Source organism: Betta splendens, chromosome 10, assembly GCF_900634795.4.
Source record: "Betta splendens chromosome 10, fBetSpl5.4, whole genome shotgun sequence".
Classification (NCBI taxonomy): domain Eukaryota; kingdom Metazoa; phylum Chordata; class Actinopteri; order Anabantiformes; family Osphronemidae; genus Betta; species Betta splendens.
Window position 1 is genome coordinate 16,760,707 of NC_040890.2, and position 18,435 is coordinate 16,779,141.

The 18,435-nt window shown below is 46.0% G+C and overlaps 1 protein-coding gene and 1 long non-coding RNA gene across 20 annotated transcripts in view; one reads left to right on the plus strand and one right to left on the minus strand.

Annotated features, from left to right (window-relative positions):
- Window positions 1-18,435, minus strand: part of lingo2 (leucine rich repeat and Ig domain containing 2) — a 251,085-nt gene that overhangs the window by 49,638 nt on the left and 183,012 nt on the right. For 17 of the 19 annotated variants that reach the window (XR_008695836.1, XM_055512306.1, XM_055512305.1 and 14 more), the window contains one exon: window positions 10,016-10,101. The exons of the other annotated variants lie outside the window; for them this stretch is intronic. The gene's annotated coding sequence lies outside the window, so the exon portion shown is untranslated. The remainder of the gene's footprint in view (window positions 1-10,015; window positions 10,102-18,435) is intronic. 19 annotated transcript variants of the gene reach the window in all.
- On the plus strand, window positions 10,569-14,112 carry LOC114863981 (uncharacterized). Its single transcript, XR_003787203.3, has 4 exons — window positions 10,569-10,704; window positions 12,690-12,834; window positions 13,138-13,191; window positions 13,714-14,112. It is a non-coding gene; the product is annotated as an uncharacterized LOC114863981 (long non-coding RNA).

The following is an 18,435-nucleotide window of genomic DNA, read 5'->3' on the forward strand; positions in this document are numbered from 1 at the left end:
GCCCCATCGTCACGGCGACTGCTTCGTTTTCTTACTCTTCTTTTTAATTGCATCAGGTCATTTATCACTTTCAACTCATGAATACGTTTTTCCTGTTACAAAGGCGAACAACAGAGGTCAAAGCTGCGGCAACACGTAAGTCATACTCTTATTCAAAATGTTTGAAAGGAAGAAGAAAAACAACCTTTCCTCCTGTTTTTTACTTTTGTTGTTCTGTGAGTCAAACAAGGACGAACCTGCTGCTTCACAAACACATTTCAGCCACAGAGCCGCCTTAAAACACTGCAAACGCCGACAAGGTTGCACGACGTTTGACCCGCACACGGTTGGAACAAACCAGGTGCCGCAGCAGGAAAACAGAGAACCCGCTCGAGAATTAAAACAGGAAGCTTTAGCACCGAGTGTTCGGCTTGTTAGGTGCACAGAACTTTTAATTCAATTAAAGTAAAACTGATAGATAAGTGAGCCATTAATAGTCAGTTGCCTGGAACCGCTGCTATTCATCCGTCTCAATTGTGACTGAAGCTAGTTATTAAGTCCTTGAGGGTGCAGTCAAGAATGGATCAGTGAGTGACGGTATTAGGCTTGTTGTGACAGCTGCAGTGTTAAGATTAACAACACAATCGCAAAAGTGGCCTGAAAAAAAAAGGGAGGGCAAAAAGGAAAAAAATCTTCGTGATTTTAAGTTTTGAGCTGGACAACAACAACTGCGGAGCCACTTAGCATAATGTGGCTTGAACCCGGGCCGTGCAGCGCTGCATGTAGGAGCCCACGCAGGCAGGTAATGGACTGTAATCAATTATGGCCTGTGAGTTTCTGGTCCACATCTGAAAGGTCAGACTTACAGGCACGGCTGTAGATAAGTGTCTAAATGAGGTTAGTGATGCTTGGATGCATGCGTTTCATATGGAACCATAGACAGGAAGTGGTCTGCTGCCGGTGAAGTCCACATCAAAGTCAATCTCCTGCCTGGACGTTTGCTTCACGTGCCTCCACACGACATCACAGGACTGCTCTGCTTTGTCCATCAAATCATTTATACATTTTACTTTGTAAAAACTGAAACAAATGGCATGTTGTCAGGAGGAATTTCCTTCGCTCGTCCTCCTTGAGGGATGAAACCCACTGCAGCTCAGGGACAGTTCGTCCGGAGCGCGACCCTCGCTGGGTTCCACGTTCCGCGTGATTCCCTCCGTTCCTCCGGTCTGAAGACGGCTCCAAGCGGCGGTTCTCGCGCGTCGTCGCCAGGACCGTCACGCGCGGCAGGTGATAATTCCTCTGTAGCGTGTGGTAATAATTAGTAATCTTCATTGTGCAGCTGGAGCTGCTCGGAAGCGCCGCGTTGAAGCGACTGGAGGAGACGAGGGTCGTGGGCAAATATGGGACAAACATAAACGCTCGCCTCCTGAAACGCCTTTAACAGTAATAGAGAAGCGTGACTGCTCCAATGCAACGCACATTTAAGCCACAGTCAAGTAGTCGCGCGTATTCCTCAATATAAGTGAAATAGGTTTCTATAAAAGCAATTAGAGTCTATCTCGGACGCATTCATCCAAGCATCGCAAACTTAATTAGGAGCTGCCCACAGCTGTGACTTTACGCCACACGCTGGAGCCGCGCCATAAATTTAACCTTTTAGCTGTGGCTTAAACTAGAAACCCAGCACTTACCATTGTGAGCACTAAGCGTATTAGCCTCTCGTGTTCATCTCAAGCCCGTGCGCAGTTATCGCTTAATGTCCCCTCCAGCGCACGCGGCGGAGCCCCCGGCGGCCGCGGCCGCGGGATCCTCCGCGCCCTTTCACACTTGGCATCGGCGTCTTAATTATGTTGATGATTTTTCATTTGTTTGGAAATGAGATAATAAGCGCGGGATGTCGTAACTTCCACTGGCTTCCACTGGACTCGCTATTAGCGGAACATGCCAATCGCAGTCAATTACCGTGCTGTTTGGGAGTTACACAGTGACCTTATTCGAGCTGACAAATGACCAATTTCTTCACAGCCCTCTGCATCCCAGCATGCCTTGCCTTTTCTTATTTACTGCCTAGTTTCTAAATGCCACATTTGTTCCTGTTTATACCCATAGAGGCATTTTTTTCCTCCATCAGGGCTTCTGACATAAAAGTATTGTTCATGTGGATTTCATTACCTTTCACTGCCAAAATGTTTGTCTGTCTGTTAAAAAACAAAAGCACCCAAAATACCCCTGCCGGACGCCTCTAGGCCCAAACAGGAAGTGGATGCTTTTCGTGATTTGGGGGAGCTGTCCCTTTGAATATGAATGTAAATTGACTCATAAACATGGGATCTGTATATACAGCAGTCACAGAAGTGGAACTAAATATAGTTTAGGCTGAAGGCACTATATGATTTTTATGACAGAGTAAACCATAATCACCTGTACCAACAAACTGATAATGGCCGCGGGCTGGCAGCGTTCCGAGCCCATCTCCTTGGAATAACAACCCCTCAGAGCCACCGATCTCACTGGGTATGCTTATGCTACACTGCTTTTCTTTTTACCATCCTTCCAGCCCACACAAAGAGGTCAGGTTCACCTTCAGTCAGGCGTTAAAATGAAGTCCACTCCCTCACCAAGCCCATCACTCAGCACCATTTCAGCTCCTGATTGAACACATAAAATGTAGTCGTATGAGCTGCCTGAATCATATATTTCCCTGTAAATGGCGGAGGGCCGAGTCGTTGTGCAGAGACAGAGGATCCGGGGATGTAAAACAGGGAACACACTCCATCCTCTCTTTTTAGAGATGCAAAAGTACAATGTCCCAATACTGGCTGGATGCAGCGCAGTAGTGAAGGCGGTGAGATACCTCAGTGCACAAAGAGGAGCGTGACTATTAATAATCTGGCTTCTTGCAGCGAATGGAGCCTGTGCCGTGGCTCAGGGGCCACTGCTTTCACAGGTTAAACATGCAGAGAGGATGTGCTCCTCTGGAATGGGGTTAGAGCAACGGGGTCGCCCACGGTGCGGCTGTGGGGCCGAGGCACTCCCTCAAGGGCATTTACTACTGTACAGTAGCTGCAAGCTTGCAAACGCTGGCGTCAGCGAAAGAGATCAAACTAGTGCAAATTACCTAGGAATATTGGGTCACAGTGTTAATATAGTCTGTGTTGGCTCCACACTAACCGGAGAGAATCAGTTGTTTAGTTGTAATGAAACTCTATAACACATGCAAAAACAGAATTATTAATTCTACATTGAAAATTAAACATGCTCCCTACTGTAAGTCGTAGCATGTTAAACTCTAAACTCATTGCAATGCAGACGACAGCGAAAGAAGAAGAAAATGAAGTCTTTTTTTGCTAGGAATGCCTTCATTTAAGTCCAGACTGATGCATGCTGGACTCATTCAGGAAGCACCGCTGTGCTGATGGACACTGAGCCGCTCCAGCGAAGCCTTAAGTGCCCTCTCTCACCTGGTTGTGTGTATGTACGCGGTTGTTGGACAGGGGCCACAGGATATGTGAGACTGGAGGCTGATGGTCCGGCGCTCGGCCCAGGAAACTGCCTCCCTCTCAATCACCCCATTCAAAGTGCTGTAAGCTTGTTAGGTGCAGCTCTGCTCCACTCTGTCTAATTTCCTGCATGACACAGCCATATTTGTTTCATCGCAGCTGCTCCATTAGCCATTTACTTATCGCTCTTTCAGCCCGTCATAGCGTAATGGACATCTCTACAAAGAAGTGACTGTGGGAATGTCTCTGCAGGTGAACCTCTATATCCAGAATCAACAGAACGTCTCTTCTCACGGACCCCTATTAAAAACACAACGTCGCTGTTTGTGCAGGGGCTGCTGTTCACGTACACACGTGCTGAGCAAGCGCGGCCGCTTTAATCTGCAGTAATGCTTCACTCTTCCAGCTAAACACCAGCTCTGCTCTGATGCCTTTGTTTGGCTGAAGGTGTTCTGGGGTCACGGGCCGCACGACACGGGCCGATGGCCGGCGATACGCGTATAATCCCCCTTTTTGTCATTCCGCTGATGTCATTTGCGAGTCGTGCACTGGTTGGTGACCGCGTCAGTGCCGTATGTATCTGACTGTGTAGCATGTTATGAAAAGCGAAGCCTAAGAGATTATTTTATCACCAACAGCCAGAACCGCACACACTCTTTTAAAACTAACCCCACGCATTCAGACAGGGCTCCTGCCATTTGAAGTTGCGTTAGCCTCTCCCAGTTCCTCTATCTGTGCATAGCCAGATCCCTTACTACTATTGATGCCACTCCTTTTCAACTGTGTTATTAGAAAATGTTCCATGAAACATTTATTTTCCCTGTATTTCACCCTTCTTTAAATCCGGGCTATCCTCCGCAGTCACACTTGCTGAGCCCGGCCGTTTCCGAGGTGAGGATTTAGCCCTAACTAGTGCATAACATCCAGAGGTTTACGGCGGCATCTCCGCGCGTTAGAAGCTAAAGTGGAAGGAACGTAAACAGTGTTATTACCCCACGGCCCAGGCAAACGCTGCCACACACCTCACTGTCTCTACACATGCACAGACTGACATTTTTTACTTTTCATTCAAAGCTGACCGGAGTTAGGTGGTGGTAACGCCGGCCTCCTCCTTTAAACCCGGCCTGATATATTTCAGCCATTTCAATGCTTTTCCCCCTTTTTAGATTTCTTCCGTCTCTCGTTGACAAACATTGCACACGTTGCATATTTTGCATAAAGCCCCATACGCGCACAGATCACAGCATCCATAAATAATACAGTGGCCATAAATTAAACATGGAAGTTGAGTTTGCAGTAGCCGCTCACAGTTGGCCAGCCAAGGCACCTCATTCACCCTCCAAGACTTAATTAGGAGACTTGAATTTCTGTATGGAAAAAAAAGGGGGCAGAAAGCCACAGGGAACGCGCCCATTGATTCCCCACAATGCACTCTGGCATAAAAGCCCGCAATAATTGTGGTCTGTGTGAGAGGGACGATTCCTATACGGCAGCGTTTAAGAAACGCCGGGCCCTCTGTTCTTCACCTTCACCATCTTCAAAGGCTACTTGTCCCTGCATTATACTTCAGTCTCATGTTTTTTTTTCTTTTTACACACATCAGTTTGTGTTTTCGGACGCCGACAAAGTTCAGTGTCAACATGAGACGCGGTCGATAGTTAGCCTTGTATAAACCCCAGGTAAATACACAAGTAATGAGAAAAAGCAGAGTGTGTAGGAAGCAGATTATACAACGCTATAAGTAAAAGCATCCTTATTTACCTTTAACATACAGTATTTTCATGAGTCATGTCAAAAGGTTACATAAGAAATGCAGCACTGTGTCTCAGTACACGAACAGATTTTGTACTCAAAGGCATATTTACCACTAAAAATAGGACTCGGGCTTTGTGTGTCGCCTTTCTGGTTGGGCTCATAGGTTCTGATAATTCAATGTGTGATCTTTGTGATAGGAGATAATCCATCTAAGGGGGCACAAAAGTACATGTCCTTCTGCGAGCTTATTCTTAATTATGGCTTTGGTGATATTGAGCCTGACATTTAAGATCCCTTCACGCCTGCGTTTTTGTGAAAGACCTGAATGAGGCCCATCTGGTCTAAGTAGGGCACTGGGGATGACAGCGAGGCAGCATGTTAATATGTTCTCTCAGAGATGAGGGGGCTGCAGCGCTACAGAGATGATGACGGCGCTCCCAGTCACGTCCACTCACTTAAAAGACGGTGTCTCCTCTTGATCATTCTTGACAGTAACAAAAGGGGTGAATATTCTCTAATCAAGGCCAAAAATTTTGAACACTGCTGGCATTTCCCTAATCAGACCATAATAGCATTTTGAGGGCAGTGTCAGTGGATAATGGAAGGTTAGCCATACTAAACAATACGAGATGACAAAATGAAAAATCCAACATGGGAAGACGTGCATTTAAAAATTCAGGTGGCGCAAACTAAAGTGACATTCAGAGACCTGAGGGGACTTTTAACAAGCTTGTCAGATCCAACTGAGCGAGTAACTCACTCACTCAGGAGTCTGCTGTGCATTTTACCGAGGGGACATTGTATCATATATACATGTATACTAAAAACAGACACCACCACTTCTACTTAGTTATGTAAACTGCACATTTACCAGCCTGCAGTACATACTGTAAGTAATACGTAAATGAGGCAAATAGAACTGAACCCAGACAAATACAAGCTTTTTGCATTCATTGTCAACATCTCTGCCTTAAGGTGAATATAAAAGTATCTGCTTGTGTAGAAATGCAGATGATTACATTTAGTTATGTGGAAATGCAACTTTTAAGAGACAAGGTTTGGTCGTAACCAGTCGTGTGATAGATGACTTTACTACTTTATGTACATCCCCACATTAAACTACATAGTTTGCATTTGCACACAACAGCAACTTGGGATAATTTGAGATCATTTGCTCTGGAATTGCTCGACTTCAAATAATATGTTTGGAAGGAAGTGTTGCGAAAATGATGATCAATCAATATACGTGTTGGAGATATGAGACTATTACCAGGAATAATGAGACATGTGGGCAGCACTGAAATAATAATACACGCTTTGTTTGCTATCCTCATGAGTGTGTTGTATTAGAATTGGGGGGAAAAGGCATCTGTGTCGATAGCGGACCAATTGTCCACCTCATTATAAAATAGTTTAATAACTATTCATGGTTGAGCAGTGGAGTTTCACAGTAATCACCATGCATGTGATAGAAAATGAGCACAAACTTTGTATGTGTGCATATTATGGTCCCTGCATCCTCCACTAAATTACAGTTATCTAAGAATCGGGGGGGGGGGTTGCTTTCAAGAAACACGAGAGGATCTGCATGGAAAAAAAAAGATACCAGCAATAAATCAGAAGTAGGCACAGTGCGGCAAATTGAACATCGTGGCTGCTTTCTACCTGCCTTCTATCTCCAGTAAGCAGCCTTGCCGCTCCCAAGCAGCCGTGCTGTTGCTCTCCCTTTGAAACAGCAGCCGAGCTTTCCATTAGGTCTCACCGCGCTGTCAGAGCCTGCCTCTTTCACAGAGATTATTTTACCTTTCATATCTGAAAGTGTGCAGCCAAATCTAATAATACCATATCCAATTGATGTCGAGGAAAATGCTGCGCTTCATTGGAGAAAATATACAACAAGCACAAAAAAAACCCAACAACCAACGAACCACAATACAAACAAACAGCAAAAAAAAAACATGTCTCCTATTCACAAATGTCAGCAACAGGATCTTAAATCCCTCTGGATCAACGCTTGTATTTTTGGTCGAACCATAATTAAAAAGCGTTTTACCTCCAGCGCATGGAAGCAACAGTGGCAGGTGAGGCAGGTGAGGCTGGTGAGGCTGGTGAGGGGCAACCCCTGCGGCATTTTGACATGCAATGTGCCTCGACTGGCGATAAGCTCCCCTCTCAGCAGAGGAGGTGGAGCAGGCCGATTCCTGCTGAGAGCGGCTGTGGAAGAGGCGTCGTTGAGATAAGAGCAAGATGTTTGATCCATCGCTTTGATGGGAAAAGCGAGTGTTTGCGAGACAATAACACATAAGACGGGGCTGCGTCGATAACACAGGAAGCGCAGAGCAACGAGGGGAATGAAGACGACGCCGCCGCTGCCCAGATAGGCGTAAAATTACCATCAAGACACTGATGCTGCAGTTTGGTGAATCAAAAGCAGAATAGTTTTCAGAATTTTGCTCGGTATCTTGGAGAAAGAATTACCCATCATTAATTAAGTGAATAGAAGGAAATGTAATTAATTTTTAATGGAGGACAATGTGAACACTGATCAGTAAGCAAATACCTTGAATCAGTGAGTATTAACTCTGTAATTACTTGCACAGCTTCCACTGGAAGATAAGCTCCCATGATGCCGCCTTGACAACTTCACCGCACTCTCTTGAAACTTTTGTTCCTCTCTTTCGCTTTAATTGATTCGAGATGTTCCAGTTTACGAGGCAATTGAATTTAACAAGGCTTCAGTGGCGGCAGCAGCAGCTGCATGATCGGCCCGTGCATTCAAACCGGTGAAGCCGAGGAACAGACGCATCAGAGCCGCTCTCGATGAAACCCTCTCTGAAGAAACAAGACGTCTTGATTTAGATGCAAAACACAATCCCATGCTCGGCTGGCTCCTCCCACGAGGGGCCGGGAGATTAAGATTTAATGGTGATATCAGGGGAATGACACTATCTGTCTGCAGCCTCCCATCTCTTCACACAACATCACCTCTGCTGCTTTCCTTCTTTTCCTCTACACACAGAAATCACTTGCCTACATAATCATGCATACATTGGCTTTGGGCGCGTACCCGCACGCGCACACACACACGCACACACACACACACACACACACACACACACACACACACACACACACACACACACACACACACACACACACACACTGACAGGCAGCAGGACATGAAGCGTGCGAGGGCAGTTCCAACAGACACTGTGGATTTAGGCACACATGCAATCTAAAATCTGACAGAAACTCAGCTGCTGGCAGATGAAGTCAACTGGAGTTTGAGTTGCAAATTAAAACTGCTGTCAAGATGATGTTTTTGTTGCATAAATAGTGGGACTAGCTCGGAAAATGATGGATCTGCAGCCAGCGTGGCTGCAAGAAGAGCTGCGCTGTTCTGTGCAGAACCTCACCTCTGCCTCACCCAGATCTTTAACCTCAGCGATTACAAATGACACTTACAGAAAACCATCCATCCATGCATCCATGCATCCATCCATCCATCCATCCATCCATCCATCCATCCATGCATCCATGCATCCATCCATCCATCCATCCATCCATCCATCCATCCATCCATCCATCCATCCATCCATCCATCCATCCATCCATCCATCCATCCAACTAACCAACTACATTCTGTAATTAATTATGTGATTCTAAGTGTCACTCAAATAAAAACTGCTACTTCCAGTAGGTGATCATTATGTGGGAAATCACACTCTTCTGCAGGTTTGCAATCTGCAAAATTAACTAGGCAACATCCTGGTTGTGCAACGGTGCGACTGCATTACCAAAAACGCTCCGCTTCGAATATTCAGCGGAATCAATCTTTGAAGGAGGCCGTGGCGTTATCTGCGGCTGCAATGAAACGCCTTCCTCCCTTTAGCCGCGAGGTGTTGGGAGCTGAAATAAAGCGGATCCACGGGGGCAGGCAGTGGCATGAAAACAGCCAGAGAGGCTATTTTTCATACTCAGGTATCAAATTAAACACGTGCCGCACTGCAATGCCAATGAACAGATCAGGTAAGTAATACTGTATGTAGTCATTTACTGTATATATAAATGATATACAGCTGAGAACACAAAGCCGCATGTTACTACAGTAAATACATACTGTGAACTGTAATTGTGGGTTAAATCGTGTGAATAATTCACACATTTCCAAAAAGAATGACTCTGTATTATAAAATGAAAGCAACACATGAACGCACAGTTTATGCTGCACTTTGCATCTGTGGGCTTCAATTATTCATGAATCTCATGTACTTTCTTTTGAAGCTGTGAAGAGTTCATGGACTCATTGTAAATTTAAAAGGATGCTTCCAGCGCGACGGAAAATCCTGGGTGTAAACCTTTTCGCCACATCCGGCCGCTTTGACCGCCTGCCCCTCCCGCTGCATTGATGAGGGATCAAGGAACAATGTGTGAGTCAGCGGTCAGACAGGTGGGATCAGGGCGCCGATGACTGAAACGGGCCCCCAGTCAGAAAACCAAACGCTTTCAAATGGCGAAAATTGCGTTACTAACAAAAGCAAAGCAGTTAAAATGGTTGGAGGACTTGAAGTTCAAGATAGTTTCAAGTAGTGAGTAACATAATCATGTCACCCTGACCTAACTGAACCAGCGAAATGGCTTTTTATGCTTGTTATTTGTCCATTCCTCTCAAATGATGAAGGCAGGACTGACGTAAAAGGACTGAAATCGCTAAAAACGAGCGCATAAATCTCTGTATGTGGAACACAACAACTAAGGAAGTGTAAACGTCTGCTGCTCACCAGTTGGAGAAGCAATCATCCCCACAGCCATGGCCTATTCTTTCCGCTCGGATTTCGTCTGGTGGCGCCTCTTTTCAGTCTTTTATCTATAGCAGACATAGAGGGGAGAGAAGAAGTAGAAATAAAAACATTAGGATCAAACAAGCAAAAAGGAGAACGTGTAGAAATGAAATGGATGGAGGAGAAACAAAGAACAGACAGAAGCGCCAGCCAGAGCCTCGCTGCCATTAACGGATTCAAACCGAATCCACAGCATCTCACACACGTTCTCGCTCTTCCTTATCTTTCCTGATGCCACCTCTCCAGCGAACTCTGGGACTTTTGCAGCGAGTGCTGGCCCCTGCCTACGATTCTCTCCTTTAATTAATGAGTCTCCTTATCCAGACTGCGCGAGGTGCCGATTATGCAAAAGGCGTACCTGAGTCGGTAATGCTATGATGAGAGAGCGAGCGAGCGGGAGAGAGAGAGAGGGAGATAAAGGGAGAGAGGGAAGGCGTGAGGGTGCGGAGAGTCCGAAGGCAAACACATATAAATGAAAACTCAGGACACTTATTAAAAATCACTCAACACTCTGCGTCGTTAGCGGAGTTCAAGGGAAGAAGCTATCCTGGCTTTTGATGATTCATCCAATGGATCTTCTACCTAAGCCTCAACTCAGTTACTGAATATGAACAAGGAATATTGATGAGGTGGGAATCCATAATGTGCTCATCTTTTTTATACAAATAATCATAACAGTTCTTACGGTCAGTGGGAATGACTCAGCTGCCATGAACTCTGAAAGTCCAGGTTACGTTATCAGGCCATTCAATGGTTCGTTATCAGTGGTTATCAGCCCACATGTATGCGTAACCCTAACCTTAACCTCCCACCCGTTAGCTAACTCTAACCTTAACCTCCTACCCGTTAGCTAACTCTAACCTTAAACAACCACCCGTTAGCTAACTCGAACCTTAAACAACCACCCGTTAGCTAACTCTAACCTTAACCCCCTACCCGTTAGCTAACTCTAATCCTAAACAACCACCTGTTAGCTAACTCTAACCTTAAACAACCACCCGTTAGCTAACTCTAACCTTAAACAACCACCTGCTAGCTAACCCTAACCTTAACCCCCCACCCGTTAGCTAACTCTAACCTTAAACAACCACCCGTTAGCTAACTCTAAACCTTAACCCCCCACCGTTAGCTTACTTTAACCTTAACCAACCACCCGTTAGCTAACTCTAACCTTAAACAACCACCCATTAGCTAACTCTAACCTTAAACAACCACCCGTTAGCCAACTCTAACCTTAACCCCCCACCCGTTAGCTACCCTACCTTAACCCCCCACCCGTTAGCTAACTCTAACCTTAACCCCCTAGCCGTTAGCTAACCGTAACCTTAACCCCCTACCCGTTAGCTAACCCTAACCTTAACCCCCCACCGTTAGCTTACTTTAACCTTAACCAACCCCCCGTTAGCTAACTCTAACCTTAAACCCCCCCCCACCCGTTAGCTACCCTACCTTAACCCCCCACCCGTTAGCTAACTCTAACCTTAACCCCCTACCCGTTAGCTAACCGTAACCTTAACCCCCCACCCGTTAGCTACCCTACCTTTAACCCCCCCCCGTTAGCTAACTCTAACCTTAACCCCCCACCCGTTAGCTAACTCTAACCTTAACCCCCTACCCGTTAGCTAACCGTAACCTTAACCCCCTACCCGTTAGCTAACCCTAACCTTAACCCCCCACCGTTAGCTTACTTTAACCTTAACCAACCACCCGTTAGCTAACTCTAACCTTAACCCCCCCCACCCGTTAGCTATCCTACCTTAACCCCCCACCCGTTAGCTAACTCTAACCTTAACCCCCTACCCGTTAGCTAACCGTAACCTTAACCCCCACCCGTTAGCTACCCTACCTTAACCCCCCACCCGTTAGCTAACTCTAACCTTAACCCCCCCACCCGTTAGCTAACTCTAACCTTAACCCCCTACCCGTTAGCTAACCCTAACCTTAACCCCCCAGCCGTTAGCTTACTTTAACCTTAACCACAATAACGTCCGAAGCTGCTGAACGTAGCAACTTAGCTAGCTGCTAGCTGTTGGCTAGTAGGTAGCGCAGGCGCCTACTGGCCCATACGTATGGGCTGATAACCAATGATCACGGTCATATGATGACGGTGATACACTTCAAAGCAGGTGTTGCTGAAGACATGACCTCGTGTCTAACAGTGCAACAGTAGTGTTTCATCAACTGAATTATTATGAATTATTACTACACAGAGAGACGCCTGGTTGTAGAGGTGTAAACCAGACTGGAGCAACTGGTGAGCTGAGTGTCAGAGCGCTGGGACACTGAGCCAAAGCAGTGATCACAGTTCAGATTCTAACTACAGTACGTCAGCACATGTAATTGAATTTAACAGCCTTTCACTGACAATCTGTCATAATAAGGCCTCAAAACACTGTCACCTATTCCCCTGTCGGCCACAAGCCTGGCCTTGAATTATAAGGATGCATTAGCACCACATTTGCCACCTGGAGACAAGACACTCACCGATCAAGACAATAGTGTCGCATCTTAATTATGTGGCCATAAAGTGCCTTAATATGCACGAGCACCTGGATGCTGTTAAAGGCATCAGCTTCATCAGCATTTGTTCTTAACTACCTCAACTCAAACCCAGGTACGAAGAGCTGTGCTCGGCGGCAGGGGGGAAGGCGGGGGACAGATGGGCTCATTGGACTTTTGATGGGCTGTGGGGAGGAAGCTTTAAAGGTTTTCATCAGCACAGTCGACAGCAGAGAGATGATGTCATGGGTCAGGCTCAGGTAAAAGGACATGTTTTCAAACCATGATATTTTAAAAAAATAGTATGTGTATTTTGTCAGTCATGTATGATACTCACATTTGACATTATAATCTGTAATCCCCACATTCAGATTTAGTCATTATCAAAATAAAAGCATGGTCTAAAACTATTCTGGATAAAATAACAGGATTGAAAATTGAACAAAAGAATAAAAATGTAAATCCATCAGACATTCAAACCTATATAAAGGTTTGATTTCACTATTTTAGGCTCAAAAAAGCTAAACATTCATGTCATGCCGTTCTCTCTCCTTCTCTAATAGATACACATCTATTGAGGCCAAACCAATTACTTTTAAAGCTGGGCATCTTTCAAAGTACGTACAAGTCTGATTTCTATTTTTTACAGTGGGCCCAGTGACAAGAAAGCAATTAATCACATTATTATGCCAATTAAAAAGTTGGTCTGCTCCAGTGAAGGCAAAAAAAAGCAAAGGCCGTCCAGGAAGTTAATGTTAAGTCCTACTGCTGAAAGGTTTGCCCTCCCATCCAGTTTATACCCAGACATCCACACACTGGACTTTCCCTGTTGAGAAACTGCTATTTTTTACATAATAGCCTCAGTTAATTGTCATGAGAGATCAGTCTCTAAGTTAAACATATAACTTCTTGTCCAATCAATTCAACTTGGAAATTGATTTGCCAGCTTATAGAATTTTTTAAGTATCTTTGCTAAAATGAAATCAACAGATGCTGGACTTAACAAAAGACGTAAGGAGATCAGAGATCAGATCAGATGTGATTGTCTGCAAGTTGCGTCCTCAAATCAATACCCAATCAGAAACATCCCTCTTCTACTCATGCTCTACGTTAGTGTTGTTGGTCTGGTCTCTTCACAGATGTTCCATGGGGTTGAAGGCTGAACTTTCATTCCACTCCCTGACAGGCAGATGCTTGTCCTGGAGCCATTACAACATTGTCTTGACTGTATGATTAAGGTCACTGTCTTGCTGAAAGGTGAACTTTGCGCCCCCGTCTCAGTTCGCATTAAACTGGAACATGTTTTCCTCCAGGATCTCTGTATTTTTCATCCATCTCTAATTCTTGGCTGCGGCCAAGAGTCTGAATAAATCTGTACTAAAAGTATGTTAATCTCAAAACTCATGTTTGTCCTTGTCATTATAGATTATTGAGCATGTAACTGACTCTTTTACTGCTTCATGCTTTTCCAACACAGTGTGTAAAACGGCACACACTAAGCCCATAATGTATATATATACAGCTATGCACAGTCTATAATTCGGACCCTCTGGTGATGTGTTAAACCCCTTCCCATCAGTCGTTGATGGGTAATAAGAACTGTGGGATATCGAAGGCTTTTCCACCACCTGGCATCACAATCTGTAGCTCGTACCTCTGACAAATAGACACTATGATCTAAACCAGCGATAATAAGGAAGTTCGAAGAATGAAATGAAGCAAAACACCTTTAGGCCGAAGGAAAATAAATGTTCAGCTTCATATGAAACATACAGTATGATCAACATTTGTTTGACAGCAATGTTTAACAAAAGTGTAAGATTGATTTGTAATTCAATTAAAATGTCAAGATAATTGTTTAATTAAATCTCTCTTGTTTTCCCGTTTTTAATCAATTTGTGATGCTCTAAGAAGTGAATGCTAGAGAGAAGCTCCGCCAGAGAGGAAAATAATCAAATGCCTAAAAGTCAATTTTGTTTTGATTGCAGACGCCGGTAAAATAAGTCCCAGGTTATGATTTTCTGAATATTCATCAGCCGCATCGCAGGCTGTTCCCTCTGACTGTACTGCAGGCGTGTGAGCGCTCGTGCACCTGCAGCTCCTCGGCTTCGTTTCTCATTCTGGAACCGTTTCATGCTCCACACGTGCGAAGATTCGCACACGCGCCCCGTGCGCGTGCGCGGCCGCGTTTGACAGCGGGCTCCTGGAGGGCGTCGGCGTCAAGTGGAAGCGTTGTGACTGGCCGCGGCTCCGGGGGCCTCAGCGTGACGTCTGAGGGGAAGAGAATGAGCCGCGCGGCTGCGTTGGCGGCGCAGGAACCCACTCCACCACATGCTCCCCATCCGTCCCTCTTAGCCGGCTCACTGGCCCATACCTTGCTTTAATGAGATGCGGCAACACACATGTAGCATGTCTACTCTAATTATACTGGAAAGCCCCGCCGTCGCCTGCACCCCCTGGTGGGATCATGCAATCCACTCCACACGGCTGGGGTGGAAAAACGAAGCCTATCGTGTCCAGTGGCGGCTGAAACAAAAGTGAGACTAAAAGCAGTGGAGCACGGAAGCAGTGGAGGCTTTGGTTCAGCGGGTTCCGCTTAACGAAGCGCATTCGACAAAGAGACAAACGAGGAGCACATGTACAGTAGGCAGCAGGTGTGGACCTGTGGATCGCTGCGTGGCCACGGGCAGCGCGGGGAGGCGTTCAAGGCACCGACCGCAGTACAGAGATGCCCGAAATCATTGCCCACATGCAGCTGATGCACACACGCTGCTTTAATGGCTTTGATTGTCTGTGTTTTTTCATATTTAATATGCTGTGGAGCAGAGACGCCAAGTCGTTCCAAAACACAGGATACAGAGCACGGCTGCTGTCTTTGGTGAGTACTGTATATAGTGTAATAGTGTATGGTGTATACTGTACCCCTTACGTCTGTGTTCACTCTATTATGTGCTCCTCTTCTCCTCGTTTCAGTCACGTGACTCATTCTCGCCGCTGCTTGTAAAGGCGCGTTTCCATTTGCCACATCTGCGCGTCCACTCCCCGTCTGACATATTTTTGTTTGACGCCCGGGTCCACGAGGGTCGGGCCGGGCCCTCTGCGGACGTGCATACGCGAGTCTCAGCCTGAACGACTGCATTAACACCTTTATTGGGCCGTCTTTGACTCGGCGCCTGCGAAGCCACATTTCCACATCTTTTGTCGAACACAACAAAAAGGAGCTTTTCTCCATGTTCACGTCCTCAGACGTACGTTGAATACGTTTGTGTCTTTAAGAAAGTATTGCTTTTGTGCTCTGTACACTGGGCTGATACTCAGTGTTTATTGGCGAGTCTGTGCAGGTTGATTTTTATACTGCACCAAAGTAAAATAAATTAATGATGGAGGCAGGATGTGAAAAAATATCGAACTCACAAGTCGAAAAGTAGCTTTTGAGACGCGGTCGCGCCGACTGTAAAGCGCAAACAACCCACGGCAACTTAAAGTGGATTACACCGTCACACACAAAAGCAGCGCTGCAGTCTGTTAATGAACAAAGTGGAGTCAAAGCATCGACAGCTCCAACACAAACCAGTGACCGAGTAGTTGCGGCTTTGAGAGGCAGAGACGCTCCACAACAGGACTGCAGGATGCATCCAGAGTCATTTTATAAGCACTTGAAACAGGCTATAAATAGACTGCAGGTACACAGCAGTCAGAGCACCTCACCCCCCGGGGACGCTCTCTACATTTGTTCCGCCCTCCAGCTACTGTACATCGCATCCACAACACTTTACTGCCGAGCAATTGTCATCACGTGGGCTCCTTTTCTCTTAAGACATAAAGCATGTCTCCACCCCCCCCATCACAGACGCATTCCTGCGATAGAGACACACGGGCCCTGATTTAGTGCACGAGCCTTCATGAGCGGCCGATTATCACTTGACGCCCGCCGTGCGGCGGACGGGCAGGTGCTCCCTGCGAGCTGCCCACGGAGGTGGCGCTGAAATATGGACGGCAGCAAATTGAGATTCATCAGGCACGCCTGCCCTGCTCGCTGAAATCTATATTCAATTCTGGAGCATCCGTCATGGCAGCGGCGGCTGACGCACGCTGGGAGGGGAATAAGTTTGGTTTTCTCCAATTGTATGTGGAGATAAAAAAGCCTCGTGTTTGCTTCGGCCTCTGCTTCTTCCTCGGCATCAGCATATCCGTTCCCTAGAATGCAATAATTGCACGCTGCTGCTTCTTAAGACACATATTGTGTTTGATTACACTCTGCATTTCATATATTTCAAACCTTTTATCTTGTGAAGCGCTTTGGTTAACCTGTTGGCTGTTGGAAAGTGCTGTATGAATAAACTTTGATTTGATTTCTGTTTTGTGTTTACACGACATGCGCACTCCAACCTGACATTTCCTGTCATTATTAAAACAACCAGCGTCGGCATATTGTTCTTCTGGAACATCTTGACATGATGTGAAGTTTTATTCTATCAGCCATGAAGACTGCAATTCAAGCAAAGATGTAAATGTGATGCCTCAATCGGAGGTTCTGATTAAACGCAGGTAAAGCTGCTATTTTTACTGCATGAGTCTCCCTCAAGGACACCTTCGTGGGGTCGTTCCCTGAAGGACACGCCCTCCCACCGCTGACCTCCCCTGATTCCACAAACCCCTTGTTTTGATGACTCAATAAAGAGAAACGGCGGTGGAAGCTGCTCGCCGTGTTCGTCCACTGACCTTCCCCGTTCGATTCAACACATGAAATGCTCAGCTCGCCTCCCCGAACAGGCTCCTGTTTGTTATGTTATGACCCTGATGCTGTCTGTGGAGTCCAAAGGCTTCGGAGACAACACGGCGAGAGTAGGGATATCAGGCCACAGTAGAAAGAGCAGCACAGATGTTTCATTTTTTACCACAAGATTAGTATTTATTAGAAATGGTAAGAATCGATCCTCTAGTCACTGGTTTGAATATATATAACAAGAATATACACATATTCCACCTTAAAGGTGTCATCAGTGCACATTATGGCCCCACTAAAGGTTTTTATTAGTCCACAGTGAGCAGTGAGTGTGTCAGCTATTAGAAGAGGCGCCACTTTTCATTCTCATACAAAGGAACAAAAGCGAGTGGCAATCAGGCATCAGGCTGCTGGTAGATCCTATAGGGTCGCCAGCCCGAATTAAACTGTCAGGGGCCCTGAGCCGACAGGCGGGAATCACGGTGCGATCTTCACTTTAATTATAAGGCTCACGCGCTGTAAGTCGCCAAATCTGATTCAAAACAACGGGACCACTTCCTCTGGGAAACACAGACGGAGCTTCGTGCCCGTCAACTGGACGGACTCCTGCTTGTTCTATGCAAATATCCAACAACTGATCCAAAAGGCGGCTCCGTAAGCGTGGACCAGAACCGGAGCAGAGACGGGCATCAAACCTCATTTAAAGCAACTGCACCGGCTTCCTGTCAATTTGTGTATTGATTTCAGAACTCTTGTATTTTTTAAAGCCTCTTGGTCTGAAGGGATTTCATTGTATAAAACGACGAACTCTCTGGCACGTCGTGCACTTTTTAATTTGATGAGCGAGGTCGTGTGGCCTTTAGACAGTTCCTAGACAGCGCAAAGGCCACTCGGCTGGGAACGAAGAAAACAAACGCCGTACTGGATGTACATGTGCAAGGTCGTTCTTAAAGCTGTATATATGGGACCATTGAATCCCCTGGTTGCGCCGTTCATGAGAATGCTCCAAGTCAAAGGGACACAGACTCTTATTAGGAGCCTTTTCTCCAGCGCTGTCTGGCCTCATCCTGGCTCAACGGGCTTCCAGCCATCTTTCATCGCCTGCTTTGCTGTCATCAGCAGCAGGTTCACATCC